The 13685-nt window shown below is 44.0% G+C and overlaps 1 protein-coding gene across 14 annotated transcripts in view; it reads right to left on the bottom strand.

The window, feature by feature from the left end:
* The window catches only part of FAT3 (FAT atypical cadherin 3), a 419137-nt gene that overhangs the window by 344942 nt on the left and 60510 nt on the right, over positions 1–13685 (bottom strand). The window contains exon 1 of one of the 14 annotated variants that reach the window (XM_068669054.1): positions 4121–4874. The exons of 12 other annotated variants lie outside the window; for them this stretch is intronic. The gene's annotated coding sequence lies outside the window, so the exon portion shown is untranslated. Of the gene's footprint in view, positions 1–3674; positions 3794–4120; positions 4875–13685 lie in introns of those variants that run through there. One more of the 14 variants, XM_068669063.1, reaches the window with a different exon arrangement.

Genomic DNA, 13685 nt, shown 5'->3' with positions numbered 1-13685 from the left:
CTAAAGTTGCTCAGACTTCTGTATTCATTAATTGCTCCGGACACAGATTTATTTATTTATGGCTCAGAAAAGAATTCCCAGCTCGGAGGCTTTCCAAAGAACAGCCCTCCCCAGTTCTGCATGGCCACCTCAGCCAACTCACCCTGCCGTTTCTCATTCTGATGCTAATGCAGTTCAAACAACCCAGCCCTGCATTTTTTATGTATGCAATAAGCCTATCTTTAGGTCACTTAGTTGTGTCAGTTTAAATCACAACATTCCCATAGAGAAAAAATCTGATCATTTTATTTACTTTCGGGGAAAGGGAAAGGAAAAGAAAAAAAGAAAGTTCACTATAAAACACTTTTTTGTTTCTGGTGTCTAATTCAAGTCTCACTGAGATCTGCACGAATTAGCAGCAGTTGAACCCATGAGAAACAACACATTCTAATTAAGACTTGCACAGCTACCTTCAGCCAGTGTACCCTGACAATATCTGACCAGGCACAGGCATATCATATTATATATTTCCATATATTGTTAGGTTTTATCTAGAGATTGCTGGAATAAAGGCTGAGATCCCATTGATCTCTATGGGCTTCAGTTCTCTCTCTTTTGTAAAATAAGCCTGGATTCTACCGTTCCAGCTTTCACAGGCATCCACACAGGGATATTCTCAGGGCTTCTCACAAGAGGAGGAAAACATGAAGTTGAAGCCATCCATGAAAGGTACTGGATTTTTTCCAGATGTGTAGCTGTTTTTAATTAATTTGGAAACATCTGAAGTATTTGTTCATTAAATATGCTTTGCATTTCACACATACACATAAGAGAGTAAAGAAACCTAAAACTGAAGCCAAAATCATAATGTCTTATTAAATAGACTCTTGACATCACTTTTAGGAAAATGAGGCTTACATGCAGACCACAGGTAGAGCACTGCTGTAACATGGCACATGGTACTGAAGGTATGTGGTTCCTGTACTTCCCTGTCCCAGACACCTCACCTTGACCTGGAGGAGCCACTGACCAGGAGCTCTCCAACCATCCTTCAGCCCCGCAGCTCCAGGTGCAGGTTGCTTCCCAGTGTGCCCACCACCACCACCCAAGGCAGTGCTTGCTCATGATACCTATCCACTAGAAAAGGATGAAACAACTTACAGCAATTCAATGTGCCAAATCATTACCTGGCAAAAATGTGGGGTATGATCATAGGGAAGAAGATTCAAACAGCCTGGAAGCGCAGAAGAGACATTCAACAATTTTGAGATTTTGAGCCACCCACCACTAACTCCAGTTAAAGCACTCTTTGAACGTGCTGTGGACACCTACAGCTGCAAGAAGCAAACAGAAAAACTTACAGCCTCCTGCTTTTGTCAAGTTCTCAGCAAAAAGATGCCTATACCTGTAACTTGGTAGTTAGAGAGCTCCAGCCCAACACCCAAGGCAGGGACCACTGCCACCCAAATTAAATTGGGAGCAAGGAGGTTGGGTGCTGCAACGCCTCAGCAGCTTCCAGTGCTGAAAACCACGGAGCTTCCAGCACAGACAAAGCATAGACACGTTTCTTCTATATCTAAAAGTGCAACTGGATGCTCTTTACCCCAGAAGCGTGGCAGTCCTCGAGGATGAGGAGCTGCATCAGCCCCTGCTGTGCCCCGCGCTGCCACCACTGGGCTGCTCCCGGCATCCAGAGCATCCAAGTTAGCTCGGATGTTTCCACCTTACGCTGCAAACTGCTGTGTAGACATCATCATACGGAGCGCTCGGTGGTGACACACATTACCATAACGCAGCTCTTGTCTCCCCTCTAGTGGCTGACCCACCACAACCGCTCACAGGTCTTCTGCTGCCGCTGCCAGCAGCGCCCAGGGCCGGAGCGTGTCCCCCAGCACGGTCACCCTGAGCTGTGCGGTGGTGGTGGTGGATGCTCAGCCCTGGCTCAGTGCCATGGTCAGGCCGGGATGGTGTGGCACTGCGAGAAGGCACGGGGAAGAAATGAGCACATCTGGCAGAACCACGGCTCTTCAATGCCTTGGGTGCCCAAGACTTCGTGTTGTGAGGTGAGCACAGTCACCATTTAGCACGAAGAGGCACACCTAAGTTCATAACAAAATGGTTTATTTCTCAGAGACCTGAAAGAACCAGGTGTTTGGTGACTAAGAAACACTCAAACTTTTCCTGTCCAGAGACTAAGTTATGTGTCTGACAACCATGGTTTTGCCACCAAGGGTCAAAAATCAATCCTAGCGATCACCAGACAAGTCAATGTCTCAATGATCTTTAATCAATTTTACCAAGCACTACACGGCATGTGATGCTCTCCCCATTCTAACAACGGCATACAAACATTAGGGGAAAAAAAAAGAAAAAAAGAAAAAAAAAAACTTCACATTTCTTCACAAGTCATCTTTAAAAAAAAATATATCAAATTTCTTTCCTTTGGTTGCCAGTGCTAAAATATGCTAACAGCATTAAGGCAAGGGACGACTTGCAGAGCTCACAATCTGTATTCAGCATAATTAGCAGATGCCAATTTAACTTATTACTGCTTCTTCCTTTCTATATTATAAAAAGGATGTCAATGAAAACCTGTTATCTAAATGACTGTTTTCTCAGTGCTGATATAAAGCAACAATCATGGGAAAATACAGTCACAGAGCATGTGTTGGGAAATATCTGATTCTGAAATGACATTATAAACAGCTACATTATAAACAGCTACTGTAAAGAAAAAAATTAATGCCTTCAGACAGGACTTTCCCCTCTTCCTTCACACTTTAGATTTTCAGACTGTTTTTAAACAAAACTAATTACATATTTGGTGGCATTCCTAGTTAGTCAAATAAGCAAGACAACATTCAAGGTAAGGCAGAATTAGTAAAGGAGGTTGCTCAACTGTCTCAGCCACTGATTACTATAAAGAATGAGAAACAAATACCCGTAAGATGCATTTTCCAGTCAGAGAACTAACAGTAAGTAAGACAGAACAGAAATACCTAAGAGAGAAACCAAAGCAAGTCTTAAAAATAAACCTCCTCCAAAATGGCAAATAATGCACTGTGTCATAGCTAAGGGGACAGTTACCGAGTGCACTTCTGCTGTCTGCAAAGCTAAAACACATTTCATAAAACAAAGCCCTCTTGAACTAAGAGGGAGGCTGTTGAAAGATGCATACAGCACACACACACATGCAAAAAAAGCAAAGAAGCCCAACATTATGGATTAAGTAGGTTTCTAACCCAGAAACGATATAAAGATCCAGTTCAGGCATCACTTGCTGCTACTTCTGATTGGCAAAGATGCCCTCCCACTAACATTTCTGCATATTGCAATGCAGTGCAAAAAAATATTTTAATAAACTCTCTTCTGACTATCAGGGCTGAGTTGAAAAGCCTTGTAAGGCTATGCTTCTCTGCAGCTTTATTCAATTTCAGCTGTAACTTCATTTGTTACGCTGAACAGAAAGTGTAAACTTCACCCTTCACAAGAGCTAAGGAAAAAAAAAAAAAAAAACACATTTCATACTCTCCCGTAAGTAGTATGTGTAAAGCACGGACCAGAACCGCTGCACACATACCCCCAATTAAATTGGTCTCTCTGGAAACTAATAACTTTCCACAGTATGCACTGTAATCCAAGTAATAATTTTAAACAGGCATAAGCTGCAGCGTGCTGAACTAAGGCATTCTTACCTTGCAGAGAGTGCTTTTGAAGATGTTTAGTTACAGTAAAAGAGGAGAATGTGCACGCCGCCAGGCATTCCCCATGTACAAGGGTGCATGCCTTGCCCCACACATGCGCACGCACACACCAGCCCTGCCTGTGCTTCCTAGGTGGAGAAAGAGGAGCAGGAAAGATAAGCAGCGGTGATAATGCCCCAGCTTTATGTCTCAATCAGGGGCGACTCAGGCAGGAAGAACCATTTGAGATGAAAAAGGAAAAAAAAATGTATCTATACTTTTCTTCCTCTGGATGTAAAGAGCTTTGCCTGGATGATCTGTTAACACCTTAACACAAAAATCTCCATAACCCACCTCCCTCACCAGCCTATTAGTTGCACATGTCAAACGACTGCACAAACAATGCACAAAGACTTTAGCAATAAAAGAAAAAAAGAAAAAAAAGAAGAATCCCTTACCTTTTAGTCAGAATAAGTGACAGATAACAGGCACGAGAAACTCAGTTGGCACAGTTGCTGTACATATTTCTCTGCGGACTTCCCTTTAGTGGTCCCAAAAGCACTGAACATAAAAAAACTCCAGCCTGCCTGCTTCATTCTTCAGCAACAGAGATACATGCTGTCACGGTAACAAGCAAAAGCAAAAAGAACTACAGATCTTAGGTTTTTAAAGCCTTTGTGTTTATGGGGAAGAAAAAAGAAGGAGCAAGGGAAAGAAGGAACAGAGCAAACACTTTTTCTAAGAGAAATCTGGTCTTGGCTGCACAACTAACCACAGCACAGGATCATTCAGTTTGAATTTCCCTGTTTCCAAGCTCCTTGGGAAAAAAAAAAAATCAGTCTTTAGGAAGGAAAAAAAATCAAATGCATGGATTGGGGGAAGGGAGAGAAGGAGGAGGAGGAGGGTACTGCTCCTATGTGACATACATATGGAATGAGCATTAGAACAATGCTGACAGGACAGCTAAGCAACTGCACTCTGGGGCAGCAGTTTTCAAAGCAGAGCTTTTGCAGCTTTGCAGAAAGGAGAAGAAAACAATAAAAAAAAAAAAAAAAAGACTCCGCAAAGGGGGAAGGAAAAAAAAAAAAAGAAAAGGGAAGAAAAATAACAGAAAAAGAAAGGAGCTGTTAATTCAAGAGGAGCTGCCGGACTTTAGAAAAAAAAATAATAATAATGAAATGAGTTGCCTAATTTTTGAAAGGGGGGTGGGTGGGAAACGCCGCGACTGCTTTCCAGCGACGCGAGCAGAAGCCTTGGTGTCTGGTGCGCTTCGATTTTATGCGGCGCGCAGCGGGTCCCCTCCTCCTCGCCTGCCTCCCTCCGCCCTCCCAGCCTTGGAAGCTCTGGGTCCCAGGGGGCTGGAATTCCAGTGGACCCAATTAACACTGTACTTTGCTGGCTCCTTGGTATGATCGATATTAAATAAGCTGAGTTTTAGCAGCGCTGGAAAATAAAGCAGCCATGTAATTTGTGGCTGATGGAGGCTGCGGGTTTTTTTTTGTTTTTTTTTCTCTCTCTCCCTGTTTCCCTACTCCCCCGGTCTCAAAAGGATCCAACACGGGGAAAAAAAAAAAATAGAAAAGCATGTGCCAGCGCCAGTGACACAAGCTGCATCAGATATTTGTTAGAAACTTGATAGAAGCAGAACATCGGCTGCTCATTTCACTAGCTTCGCCAGGACTTTATTAAAGTGGATTTACAAATCAATGGAAGGAATCCAAAGGTTCACAAACGGGCTCTTTCATCAGGTCCGCCGCCTGGCGTACAGGAAGTTTGCTGAAGGGGTCTGGGGGCTGTTTCGCCAGCACGCTTGTTTCAAATGGACTCCCAACAACATGACTTGTTTGGTTTGGTGAAAGAAATGCAGTAAGAGGTTCGCTGCTCTAAGGGAATGCAGCCTAGTGTGTTTACTGCTTCATTCCCACAGCACGTGCTGCAAGGCGCCCTACAAATTGGGAATTATTTTAATTTGAAGGGGGAAGTGGTTGGGAGGCAGTAACCTTCTTTGCTCCTGTTTTCCCTGATCTATCAATCACAGATTGCCACGTAAAAACAATCTACTACAGGCTCTCTCTATAGAGGAAATGCAATTACTAGCATTAACTCTTGCCGTCACAAATTAATACAATACAGTCCACAGCCAACTGCCTGCAAGCCATTAATCAAAGAATAAATGGGTGGTTTACTTAAATCCAACCTGTCTGAAATTCTCAGGTTAAGAATGCCCCTTCCCCTTTCCAGATTTCTGCTTGTCTGGAAAAGTCAGCGGTGAGAGAAGGCAAAGAAAAACATATTTATTTGCTGGGTCCAGGACAAATGCAAGCTAACAACATCCAGCAGTGAACCTGCTTACAAATACAGGGTTTCAGTACCAGCAGTCACTTTTGCTTTTTTGTTTCTGGGGCGGCCATAACCTTCAAACCAAACCTAATAAATAGCACTGAGCAAGATCCTTGACTGAACAGCTGGGTTGACCAGTGACTTGAATCCATTTTGTTAAATTAATGCGAGATTGCGTTTCTGTATGAATAAGATCAATTAAAAATACTCATAAAACCATGCTACTAAAGGCAGTGAAGAGTTAAATTAATTAACTGAAAAAGCCTCCAATTAAATAATGCTAAGGTTACAATTCTAGCTGAGGAAGGAAAAATTAAAAAAAAAAAAAAAAAACAAGAGCAGGATGAAATCCTGCTAGTCAGTGACTACAAGTAGTAGCTCCAAATGCCACAGTGTTTGTCACAAATTCTTTATGATGCTTAGTCGGATCTTTTACATTTTGACAAACGTGGATTATGCAGATATTCTGAGCAGTCGTCAACCATCCCACCAGATACCACAAGCCAAAGGCTTTTTTATTTTTTTTTTACATGGGAAGACCCAAAAGAGCACCAGCAAATTGCTTATGCAGAGAAAGTCCATGTTTCTTGAGCTACCATCACTCCAGGCTCCTGCACACTTGATGAAGATGCTGTTCTTTACATTTATTGACTTCACACATTTAATCTAGCTGACATGGTGTTTTTTTTGGTGCAGGAAGGGTCAAGAAGGAAATATCCCTAAGTAACGCAGCACTGAGCAGGGAAATGCTGGGTCAGAATTTGAATGAGGGCAGAACACAGAAACATCTGCAGGACGTCAACGAAAATGCTGCAGAACCTCCTGCTCCAGAGCTGTTATTGACCCAGTGCTGCCGCACATCAAACACAGCCCAGAGGACGGAGTTGAAATGCAAATCAAAGATCACTGGTAACATCAACCTGACCGTCCAGAGTCAAAAATTACATTTGCCCTTCAGTCCCCTATCCTAAATTAGGAGGCAACGTGAATTGGTTGAGCAACCCCAAAAGTGGCCTCAACCTTGTATATTATGCTTCTCTTCGCAAGGGACCAAAGCACTTTGCAAGTGTTCTGCATCACCTCTCGATGTGAGAGCATACACAACCCACCTGCTAGAGGAGAAGTGCCCTCCTTCCACGAGAGCCTGAGCTGCACAAAGTCACACTGCAGCTGGGATAGCAGAGGGGCTCCCGGAAAGCCTTGAAAATAAGGGACATGCTCCCAAGGGGCACCTGGCTATGTCTCTCTTCTCCACGAGCTGCTGGGATACTTCTCCACGAGCTGCTGGGATACTTCAAGCCCCATCTGACAATAGGCAGGGAAAACTCACCCCAGCAATCAAATTATTTTCACAGAAAAACACTGTAATAAGAACATAATCCACTGAATACATCCAGGCTGAAGAGGTCCAGTGGGTAGCTGCATTTTGGGAAAGGTTGATGTTTACAACTGCACAGGGGATCATAAGTGCTCTTAGAACCTATAAAGGATCCATCAGTCGATCTGTCATCTCAACACTCCTAGGCAGTAGGAAAGTCTTTATTATCCCCATTTTAGAGATGATGATTTGAACACTGAAAGCCTAAACTGCCTCCCCAAGGAGATGCAAGAAGTGCTGGAGAATAGCAGGGAACTGATTCCAGGCTTTTCAAGTCCCTTAACTGCGAAGACAGTTCTGGTTTCAAACACAAGCAACTAAATTTGACATATTTTGAAAGTCAAGCTATTTGTTCCTTAAAAAAAAATATCAGCATCATCCCAGTCTACCTTTAAATATGAGCCAAAGCACAATCTACAGTGTTTAAGGAGCTCCAGCACTCTTCAAAAAAAATAAGCACGTGTCTGTGCTGACAGGTTTTATTCCAAATAAAAAAAAAAACATAATCCACTTTGTAGAAAAAAAAAAAAAAGTCAAATATAATTCCCTGATTAGAATTACAGTCCCAGTTTCATAGAACATTTCAAGCCAGTGGGGAATTGCACAGGATACTCTGCGGGTGTGGAGAAAAATGGACAGAAAACATTTCTGAAAATAACCCAATGCACTGCGATCAGCCCATGTTATTGGTTAACCTCTGGGCAAAGGAAACAATTGTGAGTGCTGCTGCAGAGGTCCTGGTTCCCAACAGCCAGCAGAGAAACCCGTGCTGGTGCCACTGGTATTGCTGGAGGCTGCAGGAGGAGGCTGGAAGCTTCTCCGAGCAGAGGCGGCCTCCAGTGACACCAGACTGATAAACCACAGGACAGTGTGCTCTTACCTTAATGTGATTTGGAGGAGGAACATGACTTTCATGTGAATAAAAGCAAATTCTGAGAAAAAACACAATGCTACAGAAGCTGTAATGGGTACCTAGCAGAAGTCTGAGCTGGAGAGAGCTAACAAAAGGAAAGCGCTGCTACCAAAAGAGAGAGAAGTCAGTATTTACTACTTGAGGGCAGGAACTAATGACTGCTAATGGGGCAGCACCCAGAGGAAAAGCTATAAAGATTTTTCTTTTTTTCTCCTTCAAAAACTGTATTAAGCGTCAGCATTTTTAACACTCTTTGGAGAAGTACAACCTAGCCGGGTGCTCCTCAAGAACCTCTGAGAGAAACTGCAAACATGGGAGATTAGCTACGTAAGGATACACGGTGTAAAACAATTTGTAACAGCTAATCCACTTTATTACAAGCATCGTCAACTCTGTTCATTATCTAAACCTTCCGATTCAACTGTTCCTGTTCTCGAAGACTACAGCCCTTGGCATATTTAAAGTTGCTTACATTTTCTTTTTAATATACTCATTTGGATTATTAAAAGGCAAATCAATTGATAGGCTTTTCTCTTTCCCTTTAACATCAGGTTTCATATAGTACAATAAATACTAGAAATTAAAAAAAAAAAAAAAAAAGTAAAACATTTAACTAAATAAGCCCTGTCTTCATAACACTGATTCTTAGAAACACTGGTGAATACATGGCAATGTGGTCTTTGCTCAAGAATGCGAAAAACTCTCTGTGGATATTTTAAATATTTACCAAATGAAGGGGATGTGTATCAGGTTGCAGAGCTTTGGATTGCACACGGTTTCAAGAGATGACAATTCATGTCAATCTACATCAGTTGCTTTGTAGATTTGTTTTGTTCTTTTTAATTTCTAATTACATTTTTATAAACTGAATGAACACAAAAAGCCAGAAACAAAAAATAAAATAAAGGAAAAACTACTATTGAAGGCATTTAACATCAGAGAAGGTTAGTCGGATAACTAGGATTTACAACTACACAATAAACCACAGTGAAGTTCAGCTGAGTGATGCTCTGCACTACTACGTGGTGAGCACCGAGGATAAAAGGCCAATTTCTCATTTGAAATTTGGGTTTTAGGAACTTGCAGCCACCAGGCTGTAGGGCCAACTTTTTACCCTCCTGTCACAGAGGGATGCCCAGTGCACCCAAATGGAGCCACAGCTCCTGTTTCAAGTACCCCACACCTGAGCTCCCCGGTGTGTGCCTACACAGCCCTGCGAAACACGAGTGGGTCACAGCACCCTCAGCCAAAATGATCAGTCCTGAGCCAGATGAACTGGGAGTGAGGAAACCTTGTTCCAGCACTTGTGCTGCCTGGAACTGCTCCAAAGGCAAGATCTGCAGAGTGAACAGGACCTCACACCACCACGGTGCACAGGCCAGCCAGATGCTTGTGGTGCCCGTCAGGTCCCTCCGTCCACCAGCACACGTTTTCTTCACAAAAATTTTCTCAGGTCTTGAGATCCAAAAACGAAGCTTGCAGGTCTGCCTGCAGGCACCCTCGGTTCATCAGCTGGGCTCTTCAGTTTTCCGTAAATTCAGGGCCCCACGCTCCAAAAGCATGGGCAGACATTTCTCTACAACTCTGGAAGATCCTGAAAGCCTGCTGAGGAAATAACTCAGCGCTGAGAGCAGGGCTTGGCATCTCCTGCAGCCCACAGGAGACCCAAGCTTGGCATCCAGCATGTCAAAATGCACCAGCATTGCTTAAAGTTTCCTTTCAATCTCAGCACCTCCTCCACCTCCATACAAATGATTTTTGAACTTTTTAGAGTGCCTTCTTTTCACCACTGAGTACAAAGGCTCTTGTTTCAGCTTACCAAATTATCTTGCTGCATATCATTTTCATGTATTTTAACTCCTGAGTGCGTTGGTACAAAGCAGACCCTCCCAAGAAAAGTACCATGAAATAAGACCAAACACCAGGTCAAAAAGCAACTGGTTATTTCTCACCTTTCCCACCTGAGATGCTCGTTCCCTCCTAGCAAGGTGTTGGTGCTGCACCTGAGATCTGACTACAGCACAGATGAGCAAAACCTAAGCAAACTGCAACCTAGGCTGAACAGCGCTGCTGCTCCCATCAGTGAAGCTACAAATACCAGCACAGACCACATGAATCTAATCAGGACACAGCGGGCTCTGACCACTGACCACATCATGATAAAGCATCTGTTACTGTGACTTCACTGCCACCACCACCCAGGCAAGCCTGGTTACTGCTAGCTGGAGCACTCGGTCTAGAAATACCTGTAATTTACCAGGGAGCAAGGAGCTCCTTCCAGACTGAACTGAAAGGAAAGAAAAACTGTTGGAAGAAATTCATACCTGTTAGCTGCAAGCCCTTGGCTCCCCAGGCGGTGCAGGATGACTCCTGGGGCAGCCGCCCAGCCCTGGGGTGACACCACATCCCACAGCATGCTTAGGGTTATGGGACCTGCCACCCCCCCCAACCCTGCTCACAAAGGCAAAACATTTGCATGGAGCACTGAAGGAGGACAGCTCTTGGCAAACAGCTTTTCTACACTACAAGTCCAATCTCCCTTCCCTGTCCTGACAGCGTTACTGAACTTTGATTCCTCCCCTGGCAGGGTGATGTTGGGATGAAGCTGCCTCAAAGGCAGAGAGAGACTGGTATCCTAACACACAACCATAAAAACCCCTTGGTTGGTCAGGGCAAATCAGCACCTCCCTGCTGGAAAACCACCAACATGGGCCTAGATACCGGGGAAGGGAAAAATAAGTACGAAGAAAAGCATTACAAGTACCTAAGTAAATTGCTATGTAGTGGTCTGCGATTCCACAAGGAAAAAATAAATAAATAAATAAAACGTATTATAATGATATGGCTCCATTGCTAATTTTGGTTACTGATCCGTCAGGCCTTTCTATAGGATGCTGGCATACAATGTGGAATGTATTTTAAGTGTCACTTTGCTTGAATATATACCTCCAACACATGCTAATAACAGTTTAAATGCAAAACCCTGCCACGTCACAGCTGCTCACATCTATTACTTCTGAAGACAGAAAGTAACTACTAAGCATCATTCTTCAGAAATGGAGAGAGAATGTGGGAAAAGAGATGGATGGATTTGGCAAGAGATCGCAAATGCCTAGGATTTCTGTCTCCTGCTCACTGCAAGCTTGCATACTTTATTCCTTCTCCAGTTTTATTTTAGCACCAACTTTTCTGAGCGTCTTTTGCAAGCCAGCTCAGCCCAGCATGAAGTGCGTTGGCACATTCCACCACCGCAACCCCGTCACTGTGGTCAAGCAGTCAAAATCCTCATCGAGTCGCATTTTCGGAATAGACGTTAACGCCAGAGCAGCTGAAAGCACTCCCTGTTACACGTGGACAACTCCGGTGCAGCTTGTGGGAGGTCTTCGGGCACACCGGGAGGTGAAGACTGCCCGTACTACCGAGCTCACCTCCCCATTTCACAGGCATCTCTGAAGGTCTCTGGTCAAGCTGTAGCTCAAATATATCAGCTGCAGGTAGAGTAGGTAAAATGATAAATCTCTTCTGAAGCCTTGTTTTCCACTGTTTTGGTAGTACTTCTCTCACTGAAGCTCTTTTTTCTCAGAGAAATACTTCATCGTCTATGATTTGCCTATACAGGGCACAATTACCCCTTACAGAGAAAGGGTGAGGAATAAACAGACACCTTTACAGACTGCACCTTTCTAACAGGTTTCCAGCATAGCCAGACTGATGGACCCTTTGCTAGGAGAGAGCAGATTAACGTAATTGCCTTACAGTTTCAACGTTTTTTGTCATCTTCAGAGCAGATGTTCTCCGAGTTCTGCCCTATTTGCTAAATGCTGTCAAGTGACAATCCCCATCCATTTTGGGGAGGACTCCTGAAGCGAACTGCATGGATGTTTAAAGAGACTTGTGCTTAGGACTACTCCTTCAAAGGCTGTGAGGCTGGTTGCCATGGTTGCTGGAGGCTAAACCTGGCAGGGCTGATGTCTTTATCAAAGCCAAGCTGCAGGAACGAGCCCTGAAGGCTGGGGATGCTCCACAAAAAGCACCATCAGGGCTAGAGGTTCCTGGCAATGGGAGCTGGAAGGGAGGAAGAGATAAAACGCAGCACCTGGTTAGAAAAAGGCAACTGGGATGGTCTGATCTTGGTGCAGCGGTGGGAGGAAGGAACTGCCCAGTACAAAGATAATAAGGAATCAGGCATTCCCCTCCAAATTAACGTCGGTGGAGATGATTCCAAGTTTGGCCCAGTAACAGGCAGGCATCAGCTACCCGGCAGCTTGGGAGCAGGCAGTACTGGTGAGCAGGGGCTCCAAATCCCACAGGCAGGGAGGACGGGAGCTCAGTGGGTACAGAGTACTTCTCGAGACAGCTCTGAGCCAACAGCCTGGAGGATCACCATGCCACTGGCTTACTATCTCCATCAAAGTTCTAAGACCAAAGGTTAGGAGAATCCATTGTCCTTCAACAATTCCACATTATTCTTACAAGAGATGAAAAGCTATGGATTAATGCATTTCCCTAGCACTTCTTCACCTCCCTAAACACACACTAGGAAGAGAAAAGAAGAGCAGAAGGGGAATAAATTTGTTGCACTCTTTGCATCTTGGAAAATACGGTTACTGTTGTCCTAAGCCATTTTGAACCATCCTTCCTCAGACATCCTGCAAGACATCTCTGATGGACAGAGCAAGGAGCAGCTCCATCGCCACCGTGCATGCTGTGGCTCGACAGTGCTAGCGCTCAATGGCCTCTGCTCCAAAACTCAGGTTTGAATTGTAACAGTAGTGCTGTAAAAACAAGACTTTACAGCTCCTCAGCACTGCTCCTGCTCTTTTATCCAGAGCAAAAACTTCAGGGCAAAAGACATCCAGGTCATTCCCTACACTGAGCCAGCTCACATCCCATCTGGTGACCCAGTGAAAACGCAGCAAAAGGAAGAACTGCTGCCCACAATATCCAGCACTACGCAAAAACACAGGCAAAAAAAGACAGGGATGGGACAGTACACAGCACACCCTGCGAGGTTCTTGTTATGGTAAATGATGGGGATGACAGATCAGGGTTCACCATATACAAAGCATGGGATTCAGTTACTGAACTACGCGAGTAATTGGGTTTATGGATGTTCCTGGAAGAGGCAGCAGGGAAGCCATCCTCTCAGGGCAGCTAAGTGCTTGACTTCTGTGTATTTTTATGTGTTTGTCAAACACTTAGATACTACATGCACTTAGAATCCTTTAAATAAATAAAATGCATCGGGATAGTTCAGCGCAAAAGGCGCTGTACCAGTGCATGTTAACCACTTCCAATGGAAATTACAACAGTGTATAGGCATAGTAAGTGCAGCCAAAGGGAAGCCTAATAAAAATAGGGTAGCAGGGAGAAAGAGGAGGAAATTTAAGAC

This window comes from Anas acuta, chromosome 1 (assembly GCF_963932015.1).
Source record: "Anas acuta chromosome 1, bAnaAcu1.1, whole genome shotgun sequence".
NCBI classification, from domain to species: Eukaryota; Metazoa; Chordata; class Aves; order Anseriformes; family Anatidae; genus Anas; species Anas acuta.
This window is presented reverse-complemented; position numbering and strand designations above follow the sequence as displayed.